The sequence below is a fragment of the Tursiops truncatus genome, chromosome 4 (genome assembly GCF_011762595.2).
Source record: "Tursiops truncatus isolate mTurTru1 chromosome 4, mTurTru1.mat.Y, whole genome shotgun sequence".
In the NCBI taxonomy this organism is placed as follows: domain Eukaryota; kingdom Metazoa; phylum Chordata; class Mammalia; order Artiodactyla; family Delphinidae; genus Tursiops; species Tursiops truncatus.
The window spans coordinates 129,350,495-129,366,633 of record NC_047037.1 but is presented as its reverse complement, the minus strand read 5'-3'; positions in this window follow the sequence as shown (position 1 = coordinate 129,366,633).

The following is a 16,139-nucleotide window of genomic DNA, read 5'->3' as shown; positions in this document are numbered from 1 at the left end:
AGGGCTTTTATCATAAATGGGTGTTGAATTTTGTCTAAAGCTTTTTCTGCATCTCTTGAGATGATCATATGTTTTTTCTCCTTCAGTTTGTTAATATGGTTTATCACATTGTTTTGGGTATATTCAAGATTCCTTGCATTCCTGGGAAAAATGATATTTGATCATGGTGTATGATCCTTTTAATGTGCTGTTGGATTCTCTTTGCTAGTATTTTGTTGAGGATTTTTGCATCTATATTCATCAGTGATATTGACCTGTAATTTTCTTTCTTTGTGACATCTTTGTCTGGTTTTGATATCAGAGTGATGGTGGCTTCATAGAATGAGTTTGGGAGTGTTTCTACCTCTGCTATATTTTGGAAGAGTTTGAGAAGGGTAGGTGTTACCTCTTCTCTAAATTTTTGAAGGAATTCGCCTGTGAAGCCATCTGGTCCCGGGCTTTTGTCTGTTGGAAGGTTTTTAATCACAGTCTCAATTCCATTGCTTGTGATTGGTGTATTTATATTTTCTATTTCTTCCTGGTTCAGTCTCAGAAGTTTGTGCTTTTCTAAGAATTTGTCCATTCCGTCCAGGTTGTCAATTTTTTGGCATATAGTTGCCTGTAGTAATCTCTCATGATCCTTTGTATTTCTGCAGTGTCAGTTGTTACCTCTCCTTTTTCATTTCTAATTCTGTTGATTTGAATCTTCCTACTTTTGTTCTTGATGTGTCTGTCTAGTGGTTTATCAATTTTGTTTTTCTTCTCAAAGAACCAGCTTTTAGTTTAATTGATCTTTGCTCATTTTCCTTCATTTCTTTTTTATCTATTTCTGATCTGATATTTAGATTACTTTCCTTCTGCTAACTTTGGGGTTTTTTGTTCTTCTTTCTCTAATTGCTTTAGGTGTAAGGTTAGGTTATTTATTTCAGATGTTTCTTGTTTCTTAAGGTAGGACTGTATTGCTATAAACTTCCTTCATTGAACTGCTTGTGCTGCATCCCATAAGTTTTGGGTCATCGTGTTTTCATTGTCCTTTGTTTCTAGGTATTTTTTTGATTTCCTCTTTGATTTCTTCAGTGATCTCTTTGTTATTAAGTAGTGTATTGTTTAACCTCCATGTGTTTTTATTTTTTACAGATTTTTTTCTGTAATTGCTATCTAGTCTCATAGCATGTGGTTGGAAAAGATACTTGATACAATTTCAATTTTCTTACATGTACCAAGGCTTGATTTGTGACCCAAGATATGACCTATCCTGGGGAATATTCCATGAGCACTTGAAAAGAATGTGTATTCTGTTGTTTTCAGATGGAATGTCTTATAAAAATCAATTAAATCCATCTTGTTTAATGTATCATTTAAAGCTTGTGTTTCCTTATTTATTTTCATTTTGGATGATCTGTCCATTGGTGAAAGTGGGGTGTTAAAGTCCCGTACTATGATTATGTTAATGTTGATTTGCCCTTTTATGGCTGTTAGCATTTGCCTTAAGTATTAAGGTGCTCCTATGTTGGGTACATAAATATTTACAGTTGTTATATTTTCTTCCCGGATTGATCCCTTGATCATTATGTAGTGTCCTTCTTCTTGTCTTGTAATAGTCTTCATTTTAAAGTCTATTTTGTCTGATATGAGAATTGCTACTCCAGCTTTCTTCTGATTTCCATTTGTAATGAATATCTTTTTCCATCCCCTCACTTTCAGTCTGTATGTGTCCCTAGGAAGTGGGTCTCTTGTAGACAGCATATATATGGGTCTGTTTTTGTATCCATTTAACCAGTCTATGTCTTTTGGTTAGAGAATTTAATACATTTATATTTAAGGTACTTATCAATATGTAGGTTCCTATTACCATTTTCTTCTTTGATTTGGGTTTGTTATTGTAAGTCTTTTCCATCTCTTGTGTTTCCTGCCTAGAGAAGTCCCTTCAGCATTTGTTGTAAAGCTGGTTTTGTGGTGCTAAATTCTCTTACCTTTTGCTTGTCTGTAAAGGTTTTAATTTCTCTGTTAAATCTGAATGAGATCCTTGCTGGGTAGAGTAATCTTGACTGTAGGTTTTTCCCTCTCATCACTTTAAATATGTCCTGCCACTCCAGTCTGGCTTGTAGAGTTTCTGCTGAACGATCAGCTGCTAACCTTATGGATATTCCCTTGTATATCATTTGTTGTTTTTCCCTTGCTGCTTTTAATATTTTTTCTTTGTATTTAATTTTTGATAGTTTGATTAATATGTGTCTTGGCATGTTTCTCCCTGGATTTATCTTGTATGGGACTCTCTGTGCTTCCTGTGCTTGATTGACTGTTTCTTTTCTCATGTTAGGGAAGTTTTCACCTATAATCTCTTCAAATATTTTCTCAGTCCCTTTCTTTTTCTCTTCCTCTTTTGGGACCCCTATATTCGAATGTTGGTGTGTTTAATGTTGTCCCAGATGTCTCTGAGACCATCCTCCATTCTTTTCATTCTTTTTTCTTTATTCTGCTCTGTGGTCATTATTTCCACTATTTTATCTTCCAGGTTATTTATCCGTTCATCTCCCTCAATTATTCTGCTTTTGATTTCTTCTAGAGAATTTTTAATTTCATTTATTGTGTTGTTCATCTTTGTTTATTTGCTCTTTCGTTCTTCTCAGTCCTTGTTAAACGTTTCTTGTATTTTCTCCATTCTATTTCCAAGATTTTGGATCATCTTTACTATCATTACTCTGAATTCTTTTTCAGGTAGACTGCCTATTTCCTCTTCATTTGTTTGATCTGGTGGGTTTTTACCTTATTCCTTCATCTGCTGTGTGTTTCTCTGTCTTCTCATTTTGCTTAACTTACTGTGTTTGGTGTCTCCTCCTCATAGGCTGCAGGTTCCCAGTTACTGCTATTTTTGGTGTCTGCCTCTAGTGGGTAAGGTTGATTCAGTGGGTTGTGTAGGCTTCCTGGTGGAGGGGACTGGTACCTGTGTTTTGGTAGATGAGGATGGATCTTGTCTTTCTGGTGGGCAGGAATGCATCTGGTGGTGTGTTTTGGGGTGTCTGTGACCTTATTGTGATTTTAGGTAGCCTCTCTGCTAACATGTGGGGTTGTGTTCCTGTCTTGCTAGTTGTTTGGCATAGGGTGTCCAGCACTGTAGCTTGCTGGTCGTTGAGTGGAGCTGGGTCTTAGCATTGATATGGAGATCTCTGGGAGAGCTTTTGCTATTTGATGTTACGTGGAGCTGGGAGGTCTCTGGTGAACCAATGTCCTGAACTCGGCTCCCCCACCTCAGAGGCACAGATCTGACACCAGCCGGGCACCAAGACCTGTCAGCCACATGGCTCAGAAGAAAAGGGAGGGAAAAAAAAGAAAGGAAGAAAAAATAATGAAATAAAATGAAGCTATTAAAATAAAAAAGTTATTAAAAATAAAAAAAAATTAAAGTCCTTAGAGAAAGAAAGAAAAGAGCAAACAAGCCAAAAAACAAATCCACCAATGACAACAAGTGCTAAAAACTATACTAAAAAACAAAACAAAACAAAAAAAAAACAGACAGACAGAACCCAAAGACAAATGGTAAAAGCAAATACAGACAAAAACACCCAACGAAGCATACACATACACACTCACAAAAAGAGAAAAAGGGAAAAAAAAAAAAATATATATATATATATAAAGGAAGAGAGCAACCAAATCAGTAAACAAATCTACCAATGATAATAAACTCTAAATACTAAACTAAGATAAACATAAAACCAGAAACAAATTAGATGCAGAAAGCAAACCCCAAGTCTACATTTGCTCCCAAAGTCCACTGCCTCCACTTTGGGGTGATTTGTTGTCTATTCAGGTATTCCACAGATGCATGATACATCAAATTGATTGTGGAGATTTAATCCGCTGCTCCTGAGGCTGCTGAGAGAAATTTCCCTTTCTCTTCTTTGTTCACACAGCTCCTGGGGTTCAGCTTTGGACGTGGCCCTGCCTCTGCGTGTAGGTCTCCTGAGGGCATCTGTTCTTTGCTCAGACAGGACAGGGTTAAAGTAGCAGCTGATTAGGGGACTCTGGTTCACTCAGGCCTAGGGGAGGGAGGGGTACGGATGCGGGGCGAGCCTGCAGCGGCAGAGGCCAGAGTGACGTTGCACCAGCCTGTGACGCACCATACGTTCTCCTGGGGAAGTTGTTCCTGGATCCCGGGACCCTGGCAGTGGCAGGCTGCACAGGCTCCCGGGAGGGGCGGTGTGGATAGTGACCTGTGCTCGTACACAAGCTTCTTGGTGGTGGCAGCAGCAGCCTTAGCGTCTCATGCCCGTCTCTGGGGTCCGCGCTGATAGCCGCGGCTCACGCCCGTCTCTGGAACTCGTTTAGGCGGTGCTCTGAATCCTCTCTCCTCGCGCACCAGGAAACAATGGTCTCTTACCTCTTTGGCAGTTGCAGACCTTTTCCTGTACTCCCTACTGGCTAGCCCTGGCACACTAGCCCCTTCAGGCTGTGTTCACGCCACCAACCCCAGTCCTCTCCCTGGGCTCCGACTGAAGCCCGAGCCTCAGCTCCCAGCTGCTCGCCCCCGCGGGTGAGCAGACAAGCCTCTCGGGCTGGTGAGTGCTGGTCGGCACCGATCCTCTGTGTGGGAATCTTTCCACTTTGCCCTCTGCACCCCTGTTGCTGCACTCTCCTCTGTGGCTCCAAAGCTTCCCCCCTCCACCACCTGCAGTCTCCACCCGCGAAGGGCCTTCCTAGTGTGTGGAAACCTCACAGCTCCCTCCCACTGGTGCAGGTCCCATCCCTATTCTTTTGTCTCTGTTTTTCCTTTTTTCTTTTGCCCTACCCAGGTACGTGGGGAATTTCTTTCCTTTTGGGAAGTCTGAGGTCTTCTGCCAGCGTTCAGTAGGTGTTCTGTAGGAGTTGTTCCACAAGTAGATGTATTTCTGATGTATTTGTGGGGAGGAAGGTGATCTCCACATCTAACTCCTCCACCATCTTGGAGTCCTCTCTATATTTTATATATTAAAAAAAGACAAATCTATACATACTCGAACAAGGTATGTCAGCCAACAGCCCTCCTTTTTGTACAATAAACTTTAGATAGAATTTTCCTCCCCTACATTACCCAAATCTAAAGGAGTTCCAGGAAAGGGTGAGAAATGATGTTTTAAGACATATCTATGCACAGATCTGAGTACATATCTGAGCTCCATGCAATGGAGCTCATCCATTTAAAAGTAGTTTTCAAAGTGAAAACAACCCAGCATGATTCACTGACCTTAAAATATATGCTACACTATAATGAGATTTCCTTTTTCTAAATGGGAGCCAAACTGCATAAAGTAAAATTGCAAGGCCTGGTGCAGTTTATGTGCAGTACAAACATCTTACTCCTTCTGGCTCTTAGTGACCTGTGCTTGGCATGAACACCACCCTGTATATACCTAAGGACTATGCTTACTTTTATTTTATTTTATTTTTTAAACATTTATTGGAGTATAATTGCTTTACAATGGTGTGTTAGTTTCTGCTGTATAACAAAGTGAATCAGTTATACATATACATATGTTCCCATATCTCTTCCCTCTTGCATCTCCCTCCCAACCTCCCTATCCCACCCCTCTAGGTGGTCACAAAGCACCGAGCTGATCTCCCTGTGCTATGTGGCTGCTTCCCACTAGCTATCTATTTTACCTTAGGTAGTATATATATGTCCATGCCACTCTCTCATTTTGCCTCAGCTTACCCTTCCCCCTCCCCATGTCCTCATGTCCGTTCTCTTTCAGCACCATGGAAACCAGCTTTAGTTCAGAGGAAACATGCCTCTCTACAGTGAGTTTCTTATGTCAGTCAAGTCTAATATTGAATACGAAATATCAAAGGAGTTGGGGACTGAGCAAGTGTGTGTGTGTGTGTGTGTGTGTGTGTGTCTGTGTGTGTGCGTGTTGAGGGAAGGAAAGAGAATAATTGAAATCCTTTATTTTTCATCTCTTTCTCTTTCTAACAAACCATTAACCAACCAACCAACAAAAAGGGGCTCTTGATTACTAATGTGCATTAATATTACAAGTGTTCCAGTAACTTAAAATAACCCAAGGTAAAGTACAACATAAATCTCTGGCACTTTGCCCAGTGCTTACATAGAGAAGGCACTTGAATCTTGAATGAATTAATTACAGGTCTACTTCTCTTGCAAAAGTGGCTGCTTAAACTTCAGCCATTGAGAAAAAAGTGAATCTCTTGCAAAAATGTCTGCTTAAACTTCAACCATTGAGAAAAAAGTGAACGAAAGGTATAAAATTTAAGGTAAAATTAATGCATCCTAAGCATTAGAGAGGTATTTGAACATATGCATGGTTCTCTCACATATTGTGGATGTCTGTGGAAAAGCTTAGAATCTTACACCACAGCTTATAGTCATGAAGGGAGTTCTATAGGATAGAGGGGCCCTAAGCATTATTACTAACTACACTCCAAAGGTTTCCCAGCAGCCAGCATGGAAGAGAAATATGGCTGGCTTCTGGAAAATATCTACAAGATGCTGGGGTTATTCCTGTCTTTCTGTCTCATAGCCTAATATTTGTCAACAACAAATTAATCACACACTCTCACACACACACACACACACACACACGCACACACACACACACACACTCTCTTCAGTCACAGACCTCTCTCTCACACGGCCAGACCCACCTAGCTAGGTCTAGGTGACCTGAGTAGATGGCAGTGTATCACCATTAGTGGATTAAAAAAAAGAAAAAAGAAACAATTCCATATGCATATGCAATTTCTGTGACAGATGTATCATATTTCTAATAATAATAGTAACAGAAAGATACATTTATATAGTATATTTTTATGCATCATTTTAGCATACACAATCACTGAGATGGTGGTTAAAGCATAGAATTTAAGAGTTAAGTGGTGGGTAGCCAGGCTTTCTGACACATGATTTGTTGTCAGAAAGCACAGGCTTGAGTCCCACCTCCAAGACTTACTAGATATGTGTCTCAGGGAGACATTCAATCTCACCAGGCTTTTGTTTTGCATCTGAAAAATCAAATTAAAGCAATTGCAACATCACAATGTCATTGGTAAGAGTACAGAAAATACATTATGCAAGGGATTTAAGCAGTCTATGCATTCACGAGCTGCATTATAATTGTTTTGTTGTTCTGTTTTTACTTTTTAAAATTATTATCATTGAAATTTTCTTCCTCAACAGGGACTTAATAGTTAATGTGGTATATTTTATGATCCTTAATATTTCTGAGCCCAGATCTCTTCATCTGTGAATTAGCAGTAATGATATCTGCCTTCTCTATTTCACAGGGGAGGATCAAATAAACTAATTTTTGTTATTTGCAAACAAACCACTAAATAAATACAATGTATTACTATTATGTAAGTAAATATAGTGTGCAAAGAGAAATACTGTGGAAATTTATATGAATAGCATGGAAGTTTAAATGGCAATATAACTGTTCAAATGTTTTTATCTCCTTAAGAGAGATCCGGATGTATTTTATTTCAATCATCAAGTTGGCTGTAGCATCATTTTTTAAATATTTAATCCTAATCACCTCCAAAGTTCCAAGTAACATTTACTACATATTTGTTCATATTTTTGCTTAAGTGTACAAAAGCTCACAGCTTTATTCTTTAATCATTGAATTCTTTTGTCATTTTAATGTTCATTCTTCATTCAACAGACAAATATTTATTAAGTGCTTACTCCCCTACCGTGAACCAGACACATGCAGGACATGGCACAGTGAACAAAATGGGCAAACACATCTGCCCCCTTGATTCTTGTATTCTAGGGGTTTACAATCTATGTTACCACTGAAATTTTTCACTAGGCCTTCAATGCAGATACTTTTTATATTTTAATTTCAAATATTATTTGAAGAGAGTTTTCTGTTCATCTTGGAGCGTTTTCCATTCATCTTCTGCCCTCAGTTGATTCTATCAATGGCATGCCAACATGGAATAAGTTCAAGCCTTCAAATGCACAGAGGACAGACAGAGTGGGTTCATGCTGTCAAACCGAGAGCAGGTTTGCCTCTGTTTAGGAAGATCTGTTTGGCATGAGGTAGATTTCACCCTGAGACAGCACGTTGGTCTCAACATTAACTTGAAAACTCCACTGACCCTGGGAGAAAAATCTGGGAGAGAAGCTATCTGATAGATGATGAAAAGAGAGTCTCTGGCTAATGTGAACATATTTCTGCAATGAGCAGATCTTTTGCCTTATTATTTTATATGCATAATTCACCTTTCTCTTTAGTGTTGATTTTACACGTCTAATATTTACATTGTGTAGACCTGACCTGTAGCACTTTTCTTATATGGTTTCTAATCTACAGTTTTCATTGAGAAGACCATGACTTGGTGGCTTTGCCTAAATTCAAGTGCTAGTTAGTAGAAATGCTGGGACTTGCAGCTAGACATTCTGATCTCAAGTTTCAAGCTCCTTGCATTAAATTATGCTGTATTGTGTATGGACTTGTGTATGTAGTTATGTAACTGTTTAAACTAAGCTGAAGTCAAATATCAGAGAAATGAACTGTTGCTCTTAGTTATTCAGAGGTAACTACATAAAGCAAAGTTAATGTGATTTATAATTTGAGTATATTTTAGACAATTAGCAAAGAAGAAAGTTGGTATTATCTTTGGACTCTCCAGAATTTCTCTTTAAGAAGGGGTTAAGGAAGATCTAATCTAATCTAGTTGGAGGGGAAACTTTGTTACCTAATACCTAACCAACACACTGTTTGTAATTAGATTGTACACTTAATTCAAATGGTTTTGAAAGAATATTGATAGAGATAGTAGTGGTGGTGAGTTTCTATAGCCTCTTAATCCTCTTTTGTTAACAGACAATTATCCATGTAATATATAAAATATTATCTATGTCCTAAAATTTTCCAGAAGTCATTTCAGTTCAGAGAAAGAATAATTGAGAACTCCAGGTAGAAAGGGATTCACATCTTTTTTTTTAAGAAGTTTTTTTTTTTTTTTAATTTATTCTGGTTGGGTTGGGTCTTCATTGCTGGGAGACGGCTTTCTCTAGTTGTGGCGAGCAGGGGCTACTCTTCCTTGCAGTGTGCAGGCTTCTCATTGCAGTGGCTTCTCTTGTTGTGGAGCATGGGCTCTAGGCACACGGGCTTCAGTAGTTGTGGAACGCAGGCTCAGTAGTTGTGGTGCATGGGCTTAGTTGCTCCGCGGCAAGTGGGATCATCCAGGACCAGGGCTGGAACCCGTGTGCCCTGCATTGACAGGCAGATTCTTAACCACTGTGCCACCAGGGAAGTCCAGATTCACATGTTTAACTTCCTTTTTCTAATTGACTGACCTCGAGAAAATTACTAAGTGTGTGTGTTGTTGTTGTTAGGTATAGAAGGAGAAATAATAATAACAAACTCATGGGTTTATTGCAAAGAAGAAATGTGATATCATATGCAAAATGCATGGTCTGTGTTAGGGTTAATGAAGTTACTTCCCAATCTTTTTTTGGTTAATGAACAGGGTAGGAGTTTTGTGCTAAAAAATAATTTATTTGTCTGGTCAAGTAAGTGTGGGAAAATGCTCTCCCTTAGAGACTCATGCGGCAGGTTTGTATATTAAAAGCTCTTTGTAATTCTGAACAAAGAAATCTGTTTTGTTGTTGTTTAATCTGGTATATCCTACATTTTAATTATCAGAGGACCCTTACTTAAATCATAGCTATTAAGGTCCCACTGAACTCATGCTGCCCAGAACATATTTAAGGAAACACTGGACAATAAAACCATTGAAATGTCAATATATACACCAAAACTTACATGACCACACATCCTACTGCTTCTTCAGTCTCACCCAAATTCTGCCCACTCCCTAATTCAGAACTTTTTCACAAAGCTTTGAGTAGATTTAAAATGTTTAGTTACCTATTGTTCTCTATTATAAAGAAAATATTCTTAAAACCACATTACCTATTCTGAAGGAATATCATTTTTATTAGCTTAAAATGTGATATGGGCCCATTTTCTTGTTTTTGTTTTTACTAGACTTACTCTTTAACATTGTTTTAAATGGAAAAATATTATATTAGATAGATAATATATTTTCCAAGAATATAATTTGTAGTAAGTTAAAGTTCTATTTCTAGTTAAAGTTCAAACTACTTATCTTTAAAATGTGTATCTGATTTTTTCAATTATAGATTTTCAAAGAGAAATGGAAACATTTAAATTAAAAGGAATGTACACCAGCTACATGAACTAAATAAATTTCTCATCTTGCTTTTCTACTGAGATCAAGTTGTGATATTAAATTGGAAAAACCTAAACTCTTATTACATCAGCACTCCAATATTAGTAATTGTAAGTCAATTGGAAAAAATGGTTTATCGTGGAGCAGAAAAAAAAAAAGTAAAGAGGTAAAAATATTCTATTTTTTATTCATGCCACTTGTAAACTACTAAAAAATAAAAACCTTTCCTATATGACTTGGGCAATATGTTACTCTCTTTTTGTTCTTATTCAAAATTTAGAGGTTTTTAAAACATGTAATTTTGTGTAATGTTATGTTAACACATTTATTAAATACAAGGTAAGATTAGTTACAAAGTGGATTTAAGAAACAATGGCATTGACTAAATTAAGAGTAAACTCCTAGTAACCAAAAATCAATCTCACAGAAATACCATACAACAGTAAAAACACTTTCTTTTAACTCTTTAAATCCTTTTGATATGTTATTAGGTGCATTAGTTGACTAAATACTTTTGAAAGACTGGCCTATTTTACAGCTTTTGATGAATTACTAGTTTACTGCTATCCTGACTGGGGGAAGCAAAACACAAAATAAAATAAAATACAAAAGTCTATCAACCCTAAAATTTCAACTGAATAACGTTTCAAAAGGGCCTCTCCAATGCATATGTTATACTAGAACTTGTTTTTATTTAATAGAAATCCAATGATTAGTTGTCACTATTATCATCAGTTATCAATTTGGAGACTGGAATTTCACTACCACTTACTATTTTTCTTAAAACATGCAAAAAGGAATGTATTAAAATGCATTATTTGTCACACTGAGCAAGTCCAAGATTATAGACTACATTAGGGTAAAACATGTATTTGATTGATTAAGACTCAACCTGTAAATGGGTTGGTACTCATATACTATATTTTCTAGCTCTGTCAGCTGAGAAGACCTAAAAACAATGACACCCCAGTAGCAGTGAACACAACTAGCACCCAGGCATCCTTGTAGGAATGGACAATTGGGGGGCTAAAGAAAAAATATACACGATGATTCTAGAGCATCTTGTAATGCCAGAAAACTAAGTGGTCCAAAAAATCTCATTGATGGGAGTATGTTAAAGGCACACAGGCACCAAGTACTGGCTCCCAGTGGCCAAAGCTGAAATGATTTGAGCAACAAAATTTTTAAAAGTTGTACTGGATTATAACCAAAGTATAAAATAAATACTCATGAGTTCATACTGATATAAATAAATGATTAAATAAATAAATGGGGGAGGAGAGACATATCTCCCAAACAGAAGAGCCAAGTGATGAAGATCAGCATCACCTCGGATAAATCATATTGATAGTATTTACCTTTGATGTGATGGGATGCAAATGGCACTTTTCTTACCTCGTTTTCATCTCTCAAATCCAGATCCCCACTGTCTAATCATGAGAAAAACATCAGATCAATATCAATAGAAAGGCATTCTACAAAATACGTGGCCAATACTTACTAACATGTTCAAGGTCATAAAAAACAAAGTCTGAGAAACTGTCACCACCAAGAAGAGTCTAAGCAGATATGATAACTAAATGTAATGTGATGTTCTGAATGGGATCCTGAAAGAGAAAAAGAACATTATGTAAAAACTAGGAACATTTGAATAAAGATGGATACTACCTAATAATAGTGTATCAACACTGTCTCATTAATGTTAAATTCACCAAACTCATATAAAGGTGTGAATAACAGGAGAAACTGGATGTGGAGTATATGAGAACTCTCTACACTACCTTCTCAAATTGAATGTAAATCTAAAACTGTTCTAAAAAATAAATACATAGGGCTTCCCTGGTGGCACAGTGGTTGAGAGTCCACCTGCCGATGCAGAGGACACGGGTTCGTGCCCCGGTACAGGAAGATCCCGCATGCCGCGGAGCGGCTGGGCCCGTGAGCCATGGCCACTGAGCCTGCGCATCCGGAGTCTGTGCTCCGCAATGGAAGAGGCCACAACAGTGAGAGGCACGCGTACCGCAAAAAAAAAATTAAAAATAATAAATAAATAAATACATAAAGTCTATTTAAAATAAAACAACCCTCAACCCATATCAAGATCTCTTCTGGGGACTTCCCTGGTGGCGCGGTGGTTGGGAATCCGCCTGCCAATTCGAGGAGCACGGGTTTGGGCCCTGGTCCGGGAGGGTCCCACATGCCGCAGAGCGACTGAGCCCGTGCGCCACAGCTGCTGAGCCTGCGCTCTGGAGCCCGTGAGCCACAACTGCTGAAGCCCGTGTGCCTAGAGCCCGTGCTCCACAACAAAAGAGGCCACAACAGTGAAGAACCTGCGCACCGCAACGAGGAACAGCCCCCGCTTGCTGAGGCCGGAGGAAGCTCGCGCGCAGCAGCGAAGACCCAATGCAGCAATAAATAAATTAATTAATTAATTAAAAAAAAGATCTCTTCTGCTGTTACAGTTCCTACCTACCCTGTATTACATAAAAGTCTATAACTAATTGCATCAAGGAAAATAGAAAAAACTATTCCATAAAATATGCTACATAAATAGTTTTCTAGAGTATCATTAAAATAAAGACAATAGCATATAATGTCAGAAAAAAATCATTAAAAATAAACTTTATATAAAAATTGCTATCGATAAAATGCAATGGTTGTATGTCTGCTTTAGAATTCTGCAATGAGTTTGTAGAAAATCAGACATTAACTGTTTCTATCCATTAGTATCTAGGTTTTCAACTATTATATGCTTTTTGTACTTACTTAAACATAATTTAACTTTAAATATTGATTCAAGCATTGTAATATACTCTGCTAGAGGCAGTAAGTGCTGATGTCTTTGAACGAATACTCACAGTAAACTATTTGCACGATTCCTTTTCTTAGCAAAATTGTCTAAATATGCCTTTAAAAAATCAATATTTAATTCCCAGAGCCAATAGAGTACTATATAATTCAAATTGGGGAAAGGATGGTAATAATCAAGTGTTTTTCTCTTTTCATTGTGAAGACTCAGTTACAACTTTTGAGGGTTTTCTTTTCTTTTTTTAAAATTTAAATTTCCAAAGTGTTGGATTGCATACTTTGGCAAAACATAAACAGAAGTTGCATTCTGATGACCTGTCTATGTCTATATTGTATAAGTTGTTATCATACTTCATCTCCTAAAAATGGATAGTTAGATAGAGCCATCTTTCCAGTCTAAAGGCAATATTTATTTGCCTAAGGCTGTTTCTGTACATGCCCACTGAACTGGCAAAAGCCTTTATAAATGATTGTGGATCATCTAAATGATCAACAGGAGGGAATGGTTAAGAAAATAATAGTTTAAACTCAAGAAAGATCTATTAAATATAAACCTTATGATGAAATGTATGTATTAAAATGAAAAATGTTTAGAAAGTAATATATGGTTTTACATACCTTGAATTGGGAATGTATACAATTCATCCTTGCTTGTAGATAAGAACTAAAAGAATTAATGTGGAAAGAGGAAGCCCATTTGTTTTGTTAATACGGTGGAATTACAGGTGAATTTTTCTTTCATTTAGATTCCTATTACTCTTCTTTGCCCAATTTAAAAATGATTGGTTAAAGTCGCCATTCTGTACTTTCTAGATTATTCTAGCAGTCATTTGCATGCAGTTTGGCAGAGTGAGAAGTACACTGAAATAATACTTCCAGCTCTGGTGATTCTTAGCTTGGCCATGTCACATAACCTTTTAGTAAATCCATTTCCTTGTTTGTCTGAGGCAGCTGGTGGTGAACAGGTATGTGGGTGCAACAGCTAACCCCTTCCTGGTCCTCAATTCCCTCTGCAGTGTTGGTTCTGCTTTATTGTCATTGGTTTGAACTAAGAAACTACATGAAGATGTGCAACACCATTATACTTTGTATTTATAGCCTCAGCATAATGTGTGTGGAAATGGAACTTTGTTCGCTTCCCTGAAATTAAACTTGACTAGGCACATATTCCCCTATTTCCACCAGGACCATATCAAGGTCCTCGCTTTTGATTTAAAATGTAAATGTTTAGAAATTTCCATTCTTCCTTCTTGCTACAGAGATCAAAGACCCCTGTCTTTCAGGGAGAGACCTTTGCTGTCATTCCTCCAAGACATCCACTGTGGTGCAGCTCTCCTGTCTGACCCTGGGTATTGACTCTGTGTCATCTGCTGCCCACGACCCTGACGGGAGGGCCCACCTTGGTTCACTTTCACCCTTTGAAACCCAGCACAATCTCTGTCTGGTTTCTCAAGTGGGCTGTTTACCCAGTACCTCATCAAGGAGGAATCCATGATTCACACAGCAGCAATCAGCATCAGGTTACCTTCAAGCCCCGATTATTATCTCAGGCCCTTTCTGTTCAAGCACATGATGTCTCCATCTCCATTTTCCCTCATGCGCCTTGAGCAGCAGTGTGCAGATTGTACTCCCAGAGTACACAACTGTACATTGGTGCAGGACATCTCCAAATCCTAGGGGGTTTACTGACTTTCTATCTCACCTCCAGGTTTCCAAACTGCAAGGAGGGGAAACAGCTGGATTCTTACAGTGTCACACATTTATCTGAACTCTGAGGTTCAGGCTTTAAGCACTATGGTGGTATTTAAAGCAAAGCTTTTTAAATTAAGACAACAGAAGCAACAATAAAAACAAACTTCATTCCATTTTCTGAATTTCGCAACAGAAAGTCTAGATTTTTAAGATCTCTCTCTCTCTCTAATTATTGGATGGTACACATTATATCATAATTATATAATTCTTATATATCATATGTATTACATACACATATTATTATATATATTATTATACACATTACTATATGTAATATTACTTATATAAGATACATATATTCATAGATAAATGCCTACATATATATATATATATATATATATAAATTCCAATTTATGTTTCTCTCTGTGCCTTATTTATTGTACCTGGAGAAAAATCACATATCAAACTATTATTGTATTTCACAATAACGAGGAAATGATAATGGGTATAAACAATCCGTCTGTGACTGGTGATGATAGGAGGCAGACAGAAAGGTAGAGAGGAGGGCATAGGAATCACGTAGACCATGACAAATGTTCTCAGGCTACAAGTGCTTTTAAAACATCTGTTCAGTGACCTATGAGAATATCCCTGTGGTCAGATTGAACAGCAAGGTTCACATGACATCACCTAGGGCCCAAGTAACATGACAGGGTTGATAATATTTTTGCTAGATCTGTGGATCATTTATCAGAAAATAGTATTAAACTACAAAATAAATATCTTAAGGAATAATAGTGGTCAACTAGAAAAATACCCCAAAACTTTATAAATAACTGTTTATAACTAGTTTAATACATGCAGCATACTCTTCCAGGACTTCTATATAGCCAAAAGGTAAAGAGAGAAGTCAGACCCAGAAGTTCCTTTGAACAAGCTATAGAAAGCATATAAATATAAAAATATTTTTCATGTGACATACATACAAATAAAAATATCATATAAATTTTATATATATATATATATATAAATTTAAAATAATAGTACTTAAGACCAGGCGGGGACTTCAAAGATCTTAACCTCCAACTTAATAGATGAGAACACTGAGACCCCAAAATGAAACCAATGTAGATACTAGGTAGCTGAGCCACAATTCTTAAACTGCATCTCAATGTTATTTTCTTGCAACTTTGTTTTCTCCCACAACTCGTTCAACATTTATTAAAAATCTATATTTGAATGAATAAGGTATTGTAATTAACCAGTAAAATACATAAAAGTTCCAAAATAGAGAAATCACAGAACTATCAGTGTGGTTTCTTTAAATCCGGATGCTCTGTAAAGAAGTTATGTTTTGAGGTGTGTCTCAAAGGAGAGGGTTGACCTAAGAAATGGAGGTGAAGTACAGTCCAGGTAGTGATAACTACTGAAAGATTAAAATCCAGAGAAATTCT